The sequence below is a fragment of the Macaca mulatta genome, chromosome 7 (genome assembly GCF_049350105.2).
Source record: "Macaca mulatta isolate MMU2019108-1 chromosome 7, T2T-MMU8v2.0, whole genome shotgun sequence".
In the NCBI taxonomy this organism is placed as follows: domain Eukaryota; kingdom Metazoa; phylum Chordata; class Mammalia; order Primates; family Cercopithecidae; genus Macaca; species Macaca mulatta.
The window spans coordinates 6690607-6708002 of NC_133412.1; the positions used below are offsets into that span (position 1 = coordinate 6690607).

At 43.5% G+C, this 17396-nt stretch overlaps 1 pseudogene; it reads right to left on the bottom strand.

Annotated features, from left to right (window-relative positions):
• Positions 1 to 903: 903 nt before the first annotated feature.
• Positions 904 to 15679, bottom strand: LOC100424282 (uncharacterized; annotated as a pseudogene).
• Between the last annotated feature and the right edge of the window lie 1717 nt (positions 15680 to 17396).

A 17396-nucleotide genomic window follows, 5' to 3' on the forward strand; every position in this document is an offset into this window, starting at 1 on the left:
CTTGAGTGACCAGGCCTAGGAGGTGACCCTGACAGTATGTAGTGCTTTTCCCACATTTGGTGATTGGTAAACAACAAAGGGCTAAGAGGTTAAGAAACTGTGTCTGAAGTGGTGGTTAAGAGGCTGGAGAGCCTAGCTGAATGTTTGGCACTCACAGGACTGAAATGACCTCATGAGAATTTGGGTCCCAGTAAGGAGATGGGACCTTGGTGGGGACCCTGGAAGGGCCACCCCTAGGAGTCCAAATGAATAAAAAATAGACCAGCTGTCACAAAAACTAAAGCCTGCTTTGAACCAGCTTAGTCCCAAACTACACGAAGGTGATCTGCGCTTACTCCAATTGTGTGCCATAAAGTCAAAGTCAATACTCTCTGGAGGCAGATAAAAGTTTACTAGGAACGCTGTAAGACAAGACAAGACTAAATGAGAAAGAACAAGAAAAAAAAACAAAAAAACCCAAAAACAATAGAAACACACATGTAAGGAAGATAAGCAAGAAAATTGTTTTTTTTTTTTTTTTGGAGAAGGAGTCTCGCTCTGTCACCCAGGCTTGAGTGCAGTGGCACGATCTCAGCTCACTGCAACCTCTACCTCCCGGGTTCAAGCGATTCTCCTGCCTCAGCCTCCCAAGTAGCTGGGATTACAGGCATGCGCCACCATGCCCGGCTAATTTTTGTATTGGCCAGGCTGGTCTTGAACTCCTGACCTCAGGTGGTCCATTCATCTCGGCCTCCAAAATTGCTGGGATTACAGGTGTGAGCCACCGTGCCTGGCCAGTATTTTGCCACAATTTAAAATAAATAAATTTTCTTTTCTTTTTTTTTTTTTTCCAGGTTTGTGTTCTGACTATATTGTAAACAGTCACATGGCAGCTGACTCTTCTCCAGGCCTCGATGCTGGCTTTTAGATGTTTATTATTTTTGCCTTCTTGTCACGTGTGCGGTAGAAGAATGGCAGGCAGGGCTTGCTGTAGAGATCTTTGGAGGGAGAAAGGCAGGAAACTGAGCACCATGCGAGCCCTGCCCTGCTCCTGCCTGCCCCCCTCGCCCAAGGGCTCTACTCACCACTCTGCTTGTTGGCAGCCCCGAGCTCCTGAGGGACCGGGGTCCCTGGTGCAGACTCTTCCGCAGGGTCCTGGGCAGCTGCCCGCAATCCACCACGTCCCTGGTTACGGTCGCTCACAAGCGGAAACACCAGCTCCACCTGGAGGGAAAGGTGCTCAGTTGCCACACCCGTGCCCACACCCCCCTCACACCCACCCCCGCAGAGATGCTGCATGACTTAGAGGGTCCGGAGAAATCAGAAGGCGGGAAACCAAGAGCTAAGGGGGTCTGGGAGGGGCCCAAGGGAGACGGCAAAGCTGGGGTAGGCAGAGTCAGGCTCACCATGGCCTCCCGGCTCTCCAGCTCCTCTGGGATGCTTGGCATGGGCTGAGGTGCCTCCTCCTCCTCCACCTCCTCCCTGTCCAGTGCATCTCCTGTGGGGAGTGGCCAGAGGGCTCCTCAGACAACCCAACAAGGGAGGTAACAATTGACCCACCTCTGCCCCCACCCTCACTGTGCAACCCTGGCCAGCCCCTCCCCAGAGGGAAATCAGCAGCTGTTCTTTACTTTTATTTTTTTGAAAAGCCAACATCTCCCTACGTTGCCCAGGTGCTGTCCCACTACCAATCAACACGGGAGTTCTGACATGCTCCATTTCTGCCCTGGGCCAGTTCCCCCATTCATAGGCAACCCTGGTGTTCCCCCACTCCCAGGAGGTCGCCATATCTATGCCGAACTTAGTGCGGATACCCGGTCGGCATAATGACCAGCTGTTCTAAAAGTCTCCTGCAACTCCTCAATCCTACGCTGCTAACAGTCCCCCCCTCTTCCTGGGGCTCTCTCCTCTTCCTCTGAGTGTCAGCTCCACCTGCAGGATAGGTGTCAGGGTAGGCAGTGGCTGGCTTCCAGATTCTGGGCCCATAAACGGGGTAGTGAGGGCACTGAGGGGCTCTGTCACCTGCCCAGGCCCCTGGCCCCTGGCCCCTTCCCCCTTCCTCCAGGCCTAAGTCACTGCCTCCCTTGCCTAGAGGCCCATGCCTCCCTCCCCAGCCTCAAATCTCACACCCTTCTTCCCACCATTTACACTGTAGGCCACAGACTGGTGGAAAAGCAGAGGGAGCCAACCACCATCTGCTAAGTTGTGGTGAGGTCGTTCTGTATGATCTCCAGGGTTTGCACCCACCTCCGCCTGCTCCCCCAAAGCTCGGCCTTCCCCCCCCCGCTCCACCAGCCTCTCCTCCAGCTCCTGCAGCCTCACCTCCTGCTCCTGCATCTTCTCCTCCTGCTGCCACAGCCTCACCTCCTGCTCCCGCATCTTCCCCTCTTTCTCTCGAATCTTCTCCTCCTGCTCCCGTAACTTTTCCTCCTTCTCCCACATCATCTCCTCCTGCCTCCTCATCTTCTCCTTCTCCTCGTGCATCTCCTCCTGCCTCCACATCTTCTCCTCCTGCTCGCACATCTTCTCCTCCTGCCTCCACATCTTCTCCTCCTCCTCCCGCATCTTCTCCTCCTGCTCCCGCATCATCTCCTCCTTCTCCCACATCATCTCCTCCTGCTCCCGCATCATCTCCCTCTTCTCCCGCATCATCTCCTCCTGCCTCCGCATCTTCTCCTCCTGCTCCCATATCTTCTCCTCCTGCCTCCGCATCTTCTCCTCCTGCTCCCGTATCTTCTCCTCCTGCTCCCGTATCTTCTCCTCCTGCTCCCGTATCTTCTCTTCCTGCCTCCACATCTTCTCTTCCTGTTGCTGGTACAGGCGGTTCCACAACTCGTTCTCTTCCACCTGGGCTTGGAGCTTCGCGGACACACTCTGCAGCTCCTTACCCAGGTGGTCAGCCTCCTCCTGCAGCTGCTGCTGGAACAGTGAAAGTGTTGGTTTGAACCTCAGAAGGAAACAGACTCATGGGATAGTCATATAAATGTAATCTATCAAACAATGGTTTTCATCTATGATCCTTTAAAAAATATTTTGTTAATCCCTACTCTGAGATTGCGATTCCCCAGGCAGGGCCCCAATTTGCAGATTTTTAGCACACTCTAGAGGATTCTATGGTGGGACCAGAACAAGGGCCCAAATTTTCTAGCTCTTGGCTGGAGCCTCCCCATATCCCGCTTGATCCCTAGACCATGGTCCCAGCCAGATGGGAATCCTGCAACCTCCGGGGCTGCAGCCACTTGCCTGTGGCAGCAGGAGCTTGGCCCTCTCCAGCTTCCTTTCTAGCTCCTTTACATTGAGCTGGATCTCAGAGTTTTCAGATTCTAGAAGTTGAAGTTTTTCTTGTAGTTCGGCATTTTTCTCCTTCAGCTCCTCATGGGTTATGCTATGACCAGAGGCAGTAGATAAAGGAATGAACGAAGAACAGAAAGGACTGCTTTGGTGATCAACCCTCTACTTTCACCCCACAACCACAGAACCGTGGCATTGGATGGGACCCCAGGAATTAAAAATCACAGGTGGCAGGCCAGAGAGAAGACATGAGTTGCCTGAGGCTACCCCATGAGTCAGTGGCACAGCTGGCACTAGAGCTTCCCTGTGCACACATGAAAACCTGTATGAGCCTCTCACCATGCTCACCTGTACCCCCACCTCCCAGCACACCCCCCACACTAAGAGCCCCCAGACCTCCCATCCCACCGTCCCCCATCCTACGTGTTCCTGTACAGTTCCAGACTCAGGGCGTCCCTCTCCTTTGTTAACTCCTCGATGTACTGCAAATAGAGAAAGGTGAAGTCAGGACAGAGCAGGTAGAGGAGCGGCTGGCCGACCAGGAACAACAGCCACAGTGACCAGTCCACACACCACTCCCCACTCCCAGTCACACCTGACATGCTCTCAAGGCACTTCCAAGCCCAGGGTCTCATTTGTTTTTCTTTCTTTGTTTTGTTTCTTTCTTTTTCTTTTTGTTTTTGTTCGTTTTTTGAGGCAGAGTTTGGCTCTTGTTACCCTGGCTGGAGTGCAATGCGCAATCTCTTCTCACCACAACTTCTGCCTCCCGGGTTCAAGTGATTCTCCTGCTTTAGCCTCCTGAGTAGCTGGGATTACAGGTATGTGCCACCACACCCGGCTAATTTTGTATTTTTAGTAGAGACAGGGTTTCTCCATGTCGGTCAGTCTAGTCTTGAACTCCCAACCACAGATGATCTGCCCGCCTCGGCGTCCCAAAGCGCTGGCATTACAGACGTGAGCCAGAGCACCCGGCCCTCATTTGTTTTTCAAAGAACTCAGTAAAGGTGGAAGAGACAGGGAAAGAGACTGAACTTATAGCTGGCAAACGGGGGTGCAGAGAGATCAGATAATATTGCTATGGTTGTTACTGTTATTACTACCACTGTTGGAACCTTTACTGACTGCTTCACCAGGCACTGCGCTAACAGTCCCATTTCATCCTCACAACCTCCATAGGAGACAGTTACCATTGTTACCTCTATCGTGTAGATGAAAAACATGGGGTATTAAGGGTTAAGTGCTTGCCGGCCGGGCGCGGTGGCTCAAGCCTGTAATCCCAGCACTTTGGGAGGCCGAGGCGGGCGGATCACAAGGTCAGGAGATCGAGACCACAGTGAAACCCCGTCTCTACTAAAAAAAATACAAAAAATTAGCCGGGCGCGGTGGCGGGCGCCTGTAGTCCTAGCTACTCAGGAGGCTGAGGCAGGAGAATGGCGTGAACCCAGGAGGCGGAGCTTGCAGTGAGCCGAGATCACGCCACTGCACTCCAGCCTGGGCAACAGCGTGAGACTCCATCTCAAAAAAAAAAAAAAAAAAAAAAAAGGGTTAAGTGCTTGCCTAAGATCACGTAGAGCTGAGATTTCAACACCCAGATATATCTGATTCTCTGTTCTTTCACTGGGGGTAGCAGCACAGGTAAGAAGGAGGACATTAATCTTTTATTGACTTTTTGAAAGGATGATACATTCGCATTGTCCAAAACTCAGAAAGTACAGAAGGGAAATATCTCCCCCCAACACTGTTCCTCTCTCCTGAGTTTTTCATGATCCTTACAAATATGTTTTATGTATATTACCATAATACACACACACACATATACGTGCTCTCTCTCTCAACACAAATAATAACATACTCAAGCTACTCTTCTGTACCTTTATGGTACAAGTATCCTAACCGCCACTTGGGACTTGGCCAAGGCCACAGTCAAGTATGGGCAGGGCGGGCACTTGGCCTGCGAGCTCTATGTCCAGTGCTTGCTCCCCACAGCACCCCCCAACTCACCCACAGCAGCTGACTCAGCCCCTGTCAGCCTCTAACCACCACACACAAAAGCAGCAAGAAATGGCCATGCTGTTTTCTGGGCAGGACACTCCATCCTGCAGAAGGGACTTTTAGGCTCACTCCTCCATCTGTGAAGCCGGGCTCCCAGGGGATGGGGCAGGTGGTTGGACTCACCCTGTCAGCCTTCTTCTTCTGTGTAGCGACAGCAGAGAGAGCCCGCTCTAACTCTCCGGCAAACTTCCATGAATCATGGAGGCTTCTCACCAGATCCCTGGACTCTCCTGGAATGAGAGATATTCAGATGCGGCCCAAAGGACTCCCCACAAAGGCCTGTCAAAGTGCCAGGTTGAAGGATGACCGGGTGCCAGATTCCCACCTTCCAACTGCTGGACAGCACGCTGGCTGTAATAGAGTGCCGTCTGAAGCTCAGTTTTCTCACATGTAAGGATTCGTATGGTAGGAACCTGAGCCTTTGGGAGAAAAGACAAGCAAGTGCTGAAAGAGAAGCAAAGAAACCTTCTCCAGAGGACAGAAGGGAACTTCACACCCTCCACTTACCTCTAGCTCCCTCCTTAGGGCATCCTGATGTTGGTGGCTTGCCTTCTTTTCCTATAGAAAGAGGAAGACAGAGCTCTTACTGGGAGGTGGGGGGTGGGGGGGCAGACATGGCACAGCAGTGTGTCATGAAGGACCTGTAGTGTCACATGGAAAGCTGCCCATGCAACTGCTGTTCCGGTCCACTCCAGGACAGGCGCGGGGCTGGCTTTCACTTTAAAAATTGTATTACATCAATTGAGGTACAAATCCTATTAAAATAGAAATTTTATAGTGTGCTTGATGATTGATAAAGTAGACTATATTATCCAACATTCCAATGAGATAAAATAATCACAATCATTTCTCTTTTTTGGAAAAACTTTCTCTTATTTGCCTACATTATTGTTAAGGTTTGTTTAAAAAAAAAACAAGAAACCTGTCTAACATCCTTAAAAACACAAAGCTTTTGAGATGGGTGTGGCGGCTCACGCCTGTAATCCCAGCACTTTGGGATGCTGAGGTGGGTGGATAACCTAAGTTCAGGAGTTCAAGACCAGCTTGGCCAACATGATGAAACCCTGTCTCTATTAAAAATACAAAACTAGCTGGGCACGGTGGCAGGTGCCTGTAATCCTAGCTACTTGGGAGGCTGAGACAAGAGAATCCCTTGAACCTGGGAGGTGGAGGTTGCAGTGAGCCAAAATCATGCCACTGCACTTCAGCCTGGGCTACACAACGAAACTCTGTCTCTAAATACATACCTACATACATATATATGCACACACACACACGGAAAGCTTTCTTTAATAAGCACTCAACATTCTTTACAAGTTTAAAACAAATACAGGATCGTTCTAAAATAAGGCTAAATGTTAAGTGATGGGGGAGAGAAAAAGGACATAAATAACTCCTACTCTCATGAGGTTAATCACTAAATCCTATTTTTCTAGAATCACCTGGCCTCTGTAAGCCCTGAAAATGAAACTGAATTTCTCACTTGATACTTGGCTATGACTTGCAATCATGAAAACCAAGAGTTGTGTTCTGTCACTGTGTAGTGCTTGCTACCTGGGATCAAGGGTTGACTTTTTCATGATTTGCTCCATTACCTGTGTGCTTCTTATCCCAGACCAAAGTAAGCTTTTTTCTAAAGTTCTACAATTTATAGTTAGTATATAAGAGTGGTTCTCAAAAATATAGTCTCTGGACTAGGAGCACCTGGGAATGTCTTATACATGTAAATTCTCAGAAACTCTGGAGTAGGGCCCAGCAATCCGTGCTACAATAAGCCCTCCAGGTGTTCAGGAACCGCTGGCATACAGCAGGTAGAAAAATGTGTTTCCTTCTGTAGGTCCAAAGCCAGGGATACTATAAGTTCTGTCTCGATATGAAACAATGACGTGCAATTAAAAGACATAAATCTCCTTCCTACTTCCACCCTTCAGCCAATGTGTTTTATTTTTATGAGTTAATAAGAAAGCAGGTGGCAATCAGAGATTTAGTCTACAAAGTATATTTACAGGTATCAGTTCTCATCCAGCCTGATCTCATCCAATATCATTTATATCCTCTTACATCCAAAGTTTTAGAAAAGGATCTTCACAATGTAAGACTCAGGCACACTAGGAGTTCTATGATAAAAGACCAAGTAGATCTGAACGTCCAAACTTACTAGAGAAGAAAAGTGGAATCACTGGCTATATTTTCACATTGCATTCAATAGGAAATTAAAGTTTTGAATTGTTTTCACCTTCATCCTTCCAAGTTAATAGAATTAAACCAGAACACTCCATTCTCCCAAAGCCTCTAGGCAGGCAAAGTTTTACTGTATTACTTCTTGCTTTTCAATGGATACAAAGCAGAGTCCTGGTAGGCACATTTTGTCCACCTGCAAAGATGCAAAACTAAACAGTTCCCTCTGTTCAATATTAAAACAAAAGTCCTGTAAACCTCAGATGGTGAGTGTAATACTTCAGCACTAGCATGAAAGCCTCAAATACAAAAAAAAAAAAAAAAAAAAAAAAAACCAAGAACACTCCTAGCAAACAAAAGTAAGCTCTTGGCCGGGAGCAGTAGTTCACGCCTGTACTCCCAGCATATTGGCAAGCCAAGGTGCAGTAAGTCAGGAGTTCAAAACCAGCCTGGGCAGCATAGCGAATTCACATCTCTACAAAAAATTTAAAAATTAGCTGGGCATGGCGACACACACCTAGAGCTACTTGGGAGGCTGAGGTGGGAAAATTGCTTGAGCCCAGGAGTTTGAGGCTGCAGTAGCTATGATCATGCCACTGCACTCTAGTCGGGGTGACAGAGTGAGATCTAGATATTACATTCTGTCCTGCTCCTGTTTCCACTAAAATCACTAAGTTAAAATGTTTTCATTCAGCAGGATAAAAAGTGAAATTTGACTTTGGTGCTTTGCTAGCAAAAATAAATAAATAAAGTGAAATGACAAATTACTTACTGGGAGAAAGTCTTTGTAACTTCAATGACAGATAAAAGGCTTGTATCCTTAGCCTATAAAGAAATCTTTAAAATTACTCAGAAAAAAAAAATGAATGATTTCCAGCAGAAAATGGGCAATGGAGAAACCGGCACTTCCCACAAGAAAAAAAAAATGGCCAATGAGCATATGAAAAAGATTCAAAAGCACTAGAAATCAAAGAAATGTAATGAAAACAATGAGATGTTCTGCTTAAAGAGCAGCAAAGATGACAAATGGAAGGGGGAACCTGGAGCTCTGTCCCTGTTGGTGGGAGTATAAACTGAACCAATAATCCTACAAGATCATTTGAACATTTCTTTTAAAATTCCTAAAACTGTTTTATATTATTTTCCTCTAGAAATTCTACTTCTATGAATTTGGTGCAAAAATCCTTACTCGAGTCCATTAAAATGTATATGGAAGGAAATTCACTCTGGGGTGGCAACGATTCACTTAACATACATGCAGATATTAAAAATGATGATGCCAGGATGTATTTCTCCCATAGAAACATGCTTAAAATATAGTCAGTGACAAAAGACCATATATTACAATTCTCCTTTTTAAAATGCTTCTAGGCATAAAAAGTGTAAAAAGCAACAAACCAGAATGTGTTGAGTGGCAAAATTGAAGATATATTCTTTATGTTTTGTCATCCAAATTTTTACAAAAAGAATGTGATTTCCTTTATAATCAGGGGGATTATATTTACATTTCTTTTCTTTTTCTTCTTTTTTCTCCTGTATATATCCCATGTAGGCTAGAGAGCTTAAATCCCTGCCTCTTGAGGGAAATCAGCCCATTTTCAGGCCATGCAGTATGCAAAGCTGCCCCATCCTCCCTTTATTTTTTTAATTAATTAATTAATTTATTTATTTATTTATGTTGAGATGGAGTCTCGCTCTGTTGCCCAGGCTGGAGTGCAGTGGTGCATCTCAGCTCACTGCAACCTCCATCTTCCGAGTTCAAGCGATTCCCCTGGCTCAGCCTCCTGAGTAGCTGGGTCTACAGGCATGTACCAACATGCCCAGCTAATTTTTGTATTTTTAGTAAAGAGAGAGTTTTACCATGTTGGACAGGCTGGTCTCAAACTCCTGACCTCAAGGGATATGTCTGCCTTGGCCTCCCAAAGTGCTAGGATTACAGACATGAGCCACTGTGCCAGGCCTGACATATTATTTCTAAAAATTTCAGTGACATTTCAATTAAGTTACATTTAATTCTTACTGACCTGATATCTTATCCTGTTTAATGATATCTTCCAGTTGAAAGGTGTTTCCTCTGTAATCACAGGTGCTAAAGGAAATACAGCATGTATTCATTAGGTAGATATCCACTAAACCACTAATTCTTGCATTGTAGTCCTGAGACCCTCACCATCAGCAACACGTGGGAACTTGTTAGACATGCAGATTCCTGGGCCAGCCCCACACCTCCTGAATCAGAAAGTGGGCAAGAGGGACAGCTATCGGTGCTTTAATAAGCCTTGAGATGCTCCCTGGAGTTTGAAAACTACAGAACTAGAATACGTAGGGTAGTAAGTGTTCATACTTTATCCCAGGTACCTAGGGACTCTTCCCCTCTTTTCCATTCTCTTTTCCACTGAAATAAGATGAGAGCTCATTTTAACTTAATGGGTATAAGAAAGAAGGCAGTGAGATGACAAGGGTTTCAAATTAGAGTTCAAAATTTAATCAGTGGATGGTCACAGGATGCAAGCCTTCTGAACAGATTACTGCAAGAAAGCTGATTATAATCTACATGTCATGTATCATTAGTGTATTGATGTTAAATTTTTTGGGGAGATCAATGGTATTGTGATTATATAGGAGAATGTCCTGGTTCTTAGAAGATAGCTGCAAAAGTACCTAACAGTGAAATGCTCTGATACTGGCAATTTACTTTGAAATGATTCAGGGGGAAAAAGGGCACATATACAATCTTTCATACACGGAAGAGAGAAAACAAATATGACAAAACGTTAACTAGTGAATCCAGTTGAATAGCATACAGATGTTCACTGTATTATTTTATCAACATTTCTGTGTTTGCAAGTTTTTAAACTAAAAAGTTGAGGGAAAAGAAACATCACCCCAAATGTTTCTATGAAAGGGAACTAAAGAAAAAGCACAGAATTGAACACTCTGTAGAAGAGCGCACCGAACCCATCCGGACAGCATGGTCACAGCGCAGGGTCTCCTCCAGGAGGCTGTTCTCTGGCCTCTTCTGTGCTGTCACTGCCCCCTGACGCTGCCGAGGCTTTATTCTAACACCTCTTTTTCAAAAGATATAATTTTTTTCATTCATCTAAGAAAGAGACAAAAGAATGAGTATACACTTAGAAAATAATATTACACTTATACTTGTGTAAAAGCAAAAAATACTTTGAAAAGTGGGGAAGCAAGAAATGTACTGTTCTACAATTCTGTTCTTACTGTCTTTTTATTCTGCCAGTGATTTCCTATTCCTGCTGCCTATGGTGGGGTGAGCTGCAAATGATTTCTTCTCCTCATTGATTTAAAATGTCATGTTTATAATATACTAACCTCCCGTAGAAGCATTTGGGTTTATTTCTAGGCTCTATTCTACTCAAGTGATCTATCCGTTCACAAGCCACTATCAATTTTGATTATTAGAGCATCCTAAAGTTAAGTAATTTTTTTTTTTTTTGAGATGGAGTCTCTCACTCTGTCACCCAGGCTGGAGTGCAGTGGCATGATCTAGGCTCATGGCAAGCTCCACCTCCTGGGTTCACACCATTCTCCTGCCTCAGCCTCCTGAGTAGCTGGGACCACAGGCGCCCGCCACCACCCTCAGCTAATTTTTTGTATTTTCAGTAGAGATGGTGTTTCAGCGTGTTAGCCAGGATGATCTGGATCTCCTGACCTCATGATCCGCCCACCTTAGCCTCCCAAAGTGCTGGGATTACAGGCATGAGCCACCAGGCTCGGCCGAGTAATTCTTTGATTAGGATATTAGTATTTGATGGAGCTTGAAACTTTTGACTCTAAATTCAAATTCTTATTATCTCTAACTTCCAAAAGACAACAATTATGACTTCAGTGTATAAAATGCCAGCTTTTCCAGCTACCTTAGAGAATTCTCTTATTTTCTCCATATAGAATCAGTTTATCCATTCAGTTTTCTCTCCAAACACTAGTATTTTCATTTTGGTATCCCTAATCTTTTTTTTTTTTTTTTTTTTTTGAAACAGAGTCTTGCCCTGTTGCCCAAGCTGGAGGACAGTTACACCATCTCAGCTCCTTGCAGCCTCTGCCTCCCAGGCTCAAGCAGTCCTCTCACCTCAGACTCCCAAGTAGCTGGGACCACAGGTGCATATAACACGCCCAGCTCATTTTGTATTTTTTTGCAGAGATGAGGTCTTACCACGTTGCCCAGGCTGGTCTCAAACTCCTGAGCTCAAGTGCTGTGAGCTCCTGAACTCCCAAAGTGCTGGGATTAAAGGTGTGAACCATGGCTCCTGCCAGTTTTCCTAATCTCTTATCTTTTGTAGTTTCACTGGCTTATGTGGTTAATAACTGTTAGTGTTAATTAACAGGGATAACTGTAACACTGGACCTTTTACCTTATTCCGGATCTTAAAGGGATGTTTGTAGAATTTCACCCATCATGCATGATGGCAGCTTTTGGCTAGATGTGTTTATAATCCACTAGGAGTAAAAAAAAAAAAATAGAAGTAAATATTGAATTTTATCAAATGTCTTTCTAACATATATGGAGGGAACCATGTATTTTCTCCTTAACGTCTTGCAACCAGGAATCATACCAGATCTTCTAATAGTGATTCCAAAGAATAAGGTTCACGTGGTTGTGTGGCATAATTTTTCCACTGGGCTACGTCTGCGTCATGAGTCATGAATGAGAGAGAGTGTGTTTTAATGCTACCTTTGCCAGGTACCTTTGTCAGGTTTGGGTTTTCATGTTCTAACAGTTTCAAAAAAAGGTTTGAAAGTTCTACTTTATTCTTTACATGTGGAAATTGCAATAAATTATTCGTGATTTACTGAAAACTTCACTTGAAGGTCTGATTTAATTTCAAAGCAAAACCAAACCTTTCTTTCTTTTTTGTGGGGGGAGGGTAGGAGGAGTGGGATGGGAGGACACTAACTCATTGATACTTGATGTTTTTTTTTTTCTTAGAATTTATCTTCTAGGGACAATCTGACAATGATGAATTTAATTTAGATTTGCAGATTTTAAAAATAATTCTTTTGATATTCTTGTTATCATTTATTTGCCTATTCTCCAGCTCTGTTGCCCAGGCTGAAGTGCCACAGTCCAATCATAGCTCACTGCAGCCTTGAACTCCTGGACTGAAGTGATCATCCCCTATCAGCCCCTCGAGTAGCAGAGAATATAGGCTCACGCTACCATGCCCAGCTCATTTTTTAAAATTTAGTGGAGACAGGGTTTCACCATGTTGCCCAGGCTGGTCTCAAACTTCTGGGCTCAAGCAATCCTTCCTCCTCAGCCTCCCAAAGTGCTGGGATTACAAGTGTCAGCTACTATGCCTGGCACTATTCTTATTTTTATTATAATAAAATGTTAAGATTGGATAAATAATATAGCCAAATTATTGGAGCCAGACTACATCTACTAAATTTAAATGAAATTTCACTTGTCTGAAATCAGACATACTTTGGAAGATATGTTTGTTATGGTATTAATTAAAATTACAGCTATTTTTTGCACTCACCAAAATCTGTGGAGCACCTTAAAGACACAGGCGGTATCCTCCAGAGCAGTGAAAACAGTTACAAGAGGCTCTCAGGACAGCTTTGTCAGGAGAGACATGCTATACATATAAAGACATAAGGAGAGAGAAAAGAAACAACCATTTTACACACAGTCCCCACATTGAAAGCTATAGGCTGGGTAATGCAGGCACTGATTTTTGCAAATCAGATCTTTCCATGTGGCATCTCTATATAGCGTGCTTTTGCTTTAGAGAGTAGCAGCAATATTTTCAGTTTTCTGTTTGTTTGTTTGTTTGTTTGAAGACCGGATCTTGCTCCACCGCCCAGGCTGGAGAGCAGTGACATGATCGTAGCTCACTGCAGCATCGACCTCCTGGGCTCAAGTGGTCCTCCCGCCTCAGCCACCCGAGTAGCTGGACTACAGGCATACACCACCATGCCCCACTAATTTTGTATCTTTTGTAGAGACAAGGTCTCACTATGTTGCCCAGGCTCGTCTTCAACTCCTCAGCTCAAGTGATCCTCCCGTTTCAGACTACCAAAGTGCTAGGATTATAGGCGTAAGCCACCACACCTGGCCAAGATATTTGTTTTCAAAGAATGGTTAATAGGTATAAGAAAAATAGGGAAGGCTGAGGTACAGTGGCTCACACCTGTAACCTCAGCACTTTTGGAGGCCGAGGCAGGAGGATCACCTGAGGTCAGGAGTTCGAGACCAGCCTGGCCAACACGGTAAAACCCCATGTCTTCTAAAAACACAAAAATTAGCCAGGCATGGTGGAATGCACCTCTAGTCTCAGCTACTCAGGAGGCTGAGGCAGAATCACTTGAACCCAGGAGTCAGAGGCTGCAGTGAGCCGAGATTGCACCACTGCACTCCAGCCTAGGTGACAGAGCAAGACTCCATCAAAAAAAAGAAGAAAAAAGAAAAATAGGGAATATTTGTTAGTAGTCTGAGTTCCACAATCATGTCAAGCATATTAAAACTTCCTTAAATTCCTAATTACCTTTTCCTGTCTTTTTTCAAAAGAGGATTTAACTTCATCAGAATTTTTCTTTACATTTAAAACACCTGCATCTTCAGTTGCCTCATCATCTGGCAAAGCAAAGGTCACTCTTTTCAAGCTTTCTTTACATTGTTTACTGTCTTCACTTTCTTCCAGGTCATCATCTTCATCCCTACACTACCAAAGCTCTTATCAAAAGAAATATTCTGCTTTCCATTAGAAAAACAAAAGGAAATATATTTTCCCTTAATAAAGTTCTTCTTTTATACGCCTAATGCAACCAAATACTCAGAACTTCCAAAATTATTCAGGTATTAAGGAAGAGAAGGTATCATTTCAGTGAAATGCTATGGAAGAAACAGAACAAAAAGTGTCCAATATATAGAAAATAAATTATTCATCAATCTATAATACAAACCTCCTATCTCACAAAAATAACAGGATTTTTGGGGCACAAAACCAAATCAAAGTTCCTGGTAAGAAAGGTTTGATTGCTACTGCCAGTAATATTTTTCTTCATTAATTGATCTCTAATGTCCCTTTAAATCCAGAGACTTTTCTCTGGCTATCTTGAGAATATCTGATAGGAGAGAATCTAACTTCTTAAAACAAACATATGTGAAAACCACAAGTACAGATACATAATTGGGTAATTCTAGCTCACATTGTAAAGGATGGTTGAAAATACTCACATTTCAGAAATGCTTAGTTATTCTGCTTCTTCTTCAGCAATTTCATCATCTTGTTGGAACCCAGCTCATCATTATGGTCACTTGCCATGTCTTCATCACTTTCAACTGGATCCAAAAAATCTTTGTACTTCACATTTCTGGAACTTTTTTTTACCTGACTAAAATAAAAATATTTTTTTAACTATTAATTAGGAATAGAAAAATACATCACTAACACATGCATATATATTTGTATGTATACTGTATGTCTACATTACTTTCCAACTTAATAATACTATAAGCCAAAAATAGTTATTAGGTGAAATTGGCAACTAAAAGCATTACTATAAAACTATTAGAAGAACAAATGAAACATAAACTGAATGGAAGTACAGATTCATTTATAACTGATAAGATAGAGCACAGTATTTCTTAGCTCTAAATTTTCTAACTACAATTACATCTCTCCTAGAAAAACAGAACAAAAGCTAATTTGAGGAGGAAAAAAGTGCTCTCTCCTCTCAAAACTTTAAGTTTTTTACTTCCAAACAGCCCCCCTTCACCTTCATCAGAATCACTATCTTAAAAAACAATCAGTATCGTCCACCTCACCATCATCATCATCTTTTCATTCCTCTTCTTTTCCTCTGTTTTCTAAACAAGCCTTCGTTTCAAAGAGTTGGAAGAATTTCTCGTCTACTGTGGACTTTTCTCTTGGTTTTGTTTTGTACCTTGCTCTGCTGTTCCAAATTTGTTGATACCAAAGTCAAGGTCAGAATTCTCAGCACTGAAAACTGGGCTTTTCCTCAGATCGCATTTGCTTGAGTTTGCTCTCTCACTCACATCAGGATTGTCACCACCCATATCTGACACTTCCTCCTCCTCCTCTAAATCTTCTAGGTCCTCCTGGCCACTAGCCTCTGTCTCTGAATCATCCTCTTCACACTCCTGTTCTTCACTCCCTGGGAGAAGACTGATATCTTCATCTTTGTTTCACTAACTGCATTCTGGAAGCATTGTAAAATTGGTTCATTTTGCAACTCAGGTTGTTGCAAAGTCTGTTCATCATCAAAACTTCCTATCACAAGTTTTTGTAAAGGGCTTCCATGGAGCCTACCATTCTCCAATATTTGATTAAACTCATGAAGCACTTTTGTTAAAGAAGTGAACTTTGATGCCAATCCATCTTGAATCCTATTGGGAGGAATTAAACGAGATTCAGAGTTATAGGTAATAATTTCACAGCCCTCTTAATTAAAAGAAAAATAAAAACCCCAACTCTTCTGTAAAATCAAATTGGAATGAAGTGTAAGTATAGATTCTGGCCCCAACAACATATAAGCTGATGAGCCACAATGATATCTAAAACCTGTCAACCAAGTATTTGTGAATCTGCTTATAAATTTTAGGCAGGAAAAGCATTACAAATCGATTTGCTTGGAAATATGTAGTGAATTAGCCTTAAATTATCAACTCTGCACCACTCCATTCATTCATTCCCTTTTTCCTTCCGTGATCAACATTTGCTTTGGCTACAGTGGTCAAGGAAAACCTCTCTTAGATGTGACATCTGAGATGAAACCTACAGGTAAGGATAGTCCTATAAAGATTGGGAAACACGTATTCCAGGCAGAAGAAACAGCAAGAACAAATTCTCTAAGATGCAATTGAGCTTGGGAAGCCTGAGGAATGAAAAAGTGAGCGGGGCTAGAGTGTGAAGGAGGCAGAAGGTGAAGTGGGAGAGACTGATGGCAGCCAAATTCCGCAGGGCTCAAGGGTAAGAGTTTGCCATTTTAAGTGTAATAAGAAAACAAGAGAAGATTTTAAGCAGAAGGATGAAATGATGATTTACACGAAGGAAGAAGGGAGGAAGGAAGAGGAGGAAAGAGTGATTAGAAGGTTGATGCAGCATTCCAGGAAAAGGATGATGGTGATTTAAGCTGGAATTAGAGCAGTGAATATACTGAGTACTGTTTGGAGGTAGAACTGACACGATTGCTAAGGAATTAGATACAGAATAGAGAAAAACGAACACATCAGAGTAGCAGCCTAGTTTTATGTGTGAGCAACTGGAAAGACATAACTGCCATTTACTGCAACAGGCAAGGGTTGAGTGGTGGAGCATGGGAAAAGGACTTAAGGGGATGGCAGAGTATAGGTGGGTAGAAACAACATTCTACTCTATTTTGGACACAGTGAATTTGCGATGCTGAGAGTACCAAAATTTTAAAAATCGTTAAAAGCCATGTGTGCTACTGAATTCCAACTAAGCTCAGTCTGTAATTGCTGTCAGCTGGGAACTCAAGGGAGAGGTTGGGGTTTGGAATACAAATGAGTCATGATTTTTTAGATCATATTTGAAGTTCTTCAACAAAATGCACATAAAACGCTTGTGCTGGGAAGAGACATCAAAGTTCTAACTCTCAAGAAGCTTAGTTGGGGTGGACAGACAAGTGACAAGTTTGTACTTTCAATGAAGTATGATGACAGGTAAACACTGAGTGCTTTAGGAGCACAAAGGCGGAAGGAGAAACCAACACAGTTTGTGTGTGGGGGGGATGGGGGCCGAAATAAGCCTCAAGGGGAGCTTCTAGGCGTTAATAACTGAGGTTAGGTTGATTTCAATAACATTCAACTGGGAGAGCCACATGTAAAAACAATTTTTTAATTTTTGATAGCCTAGGAAAGTATAAACTCTGAAATGTGG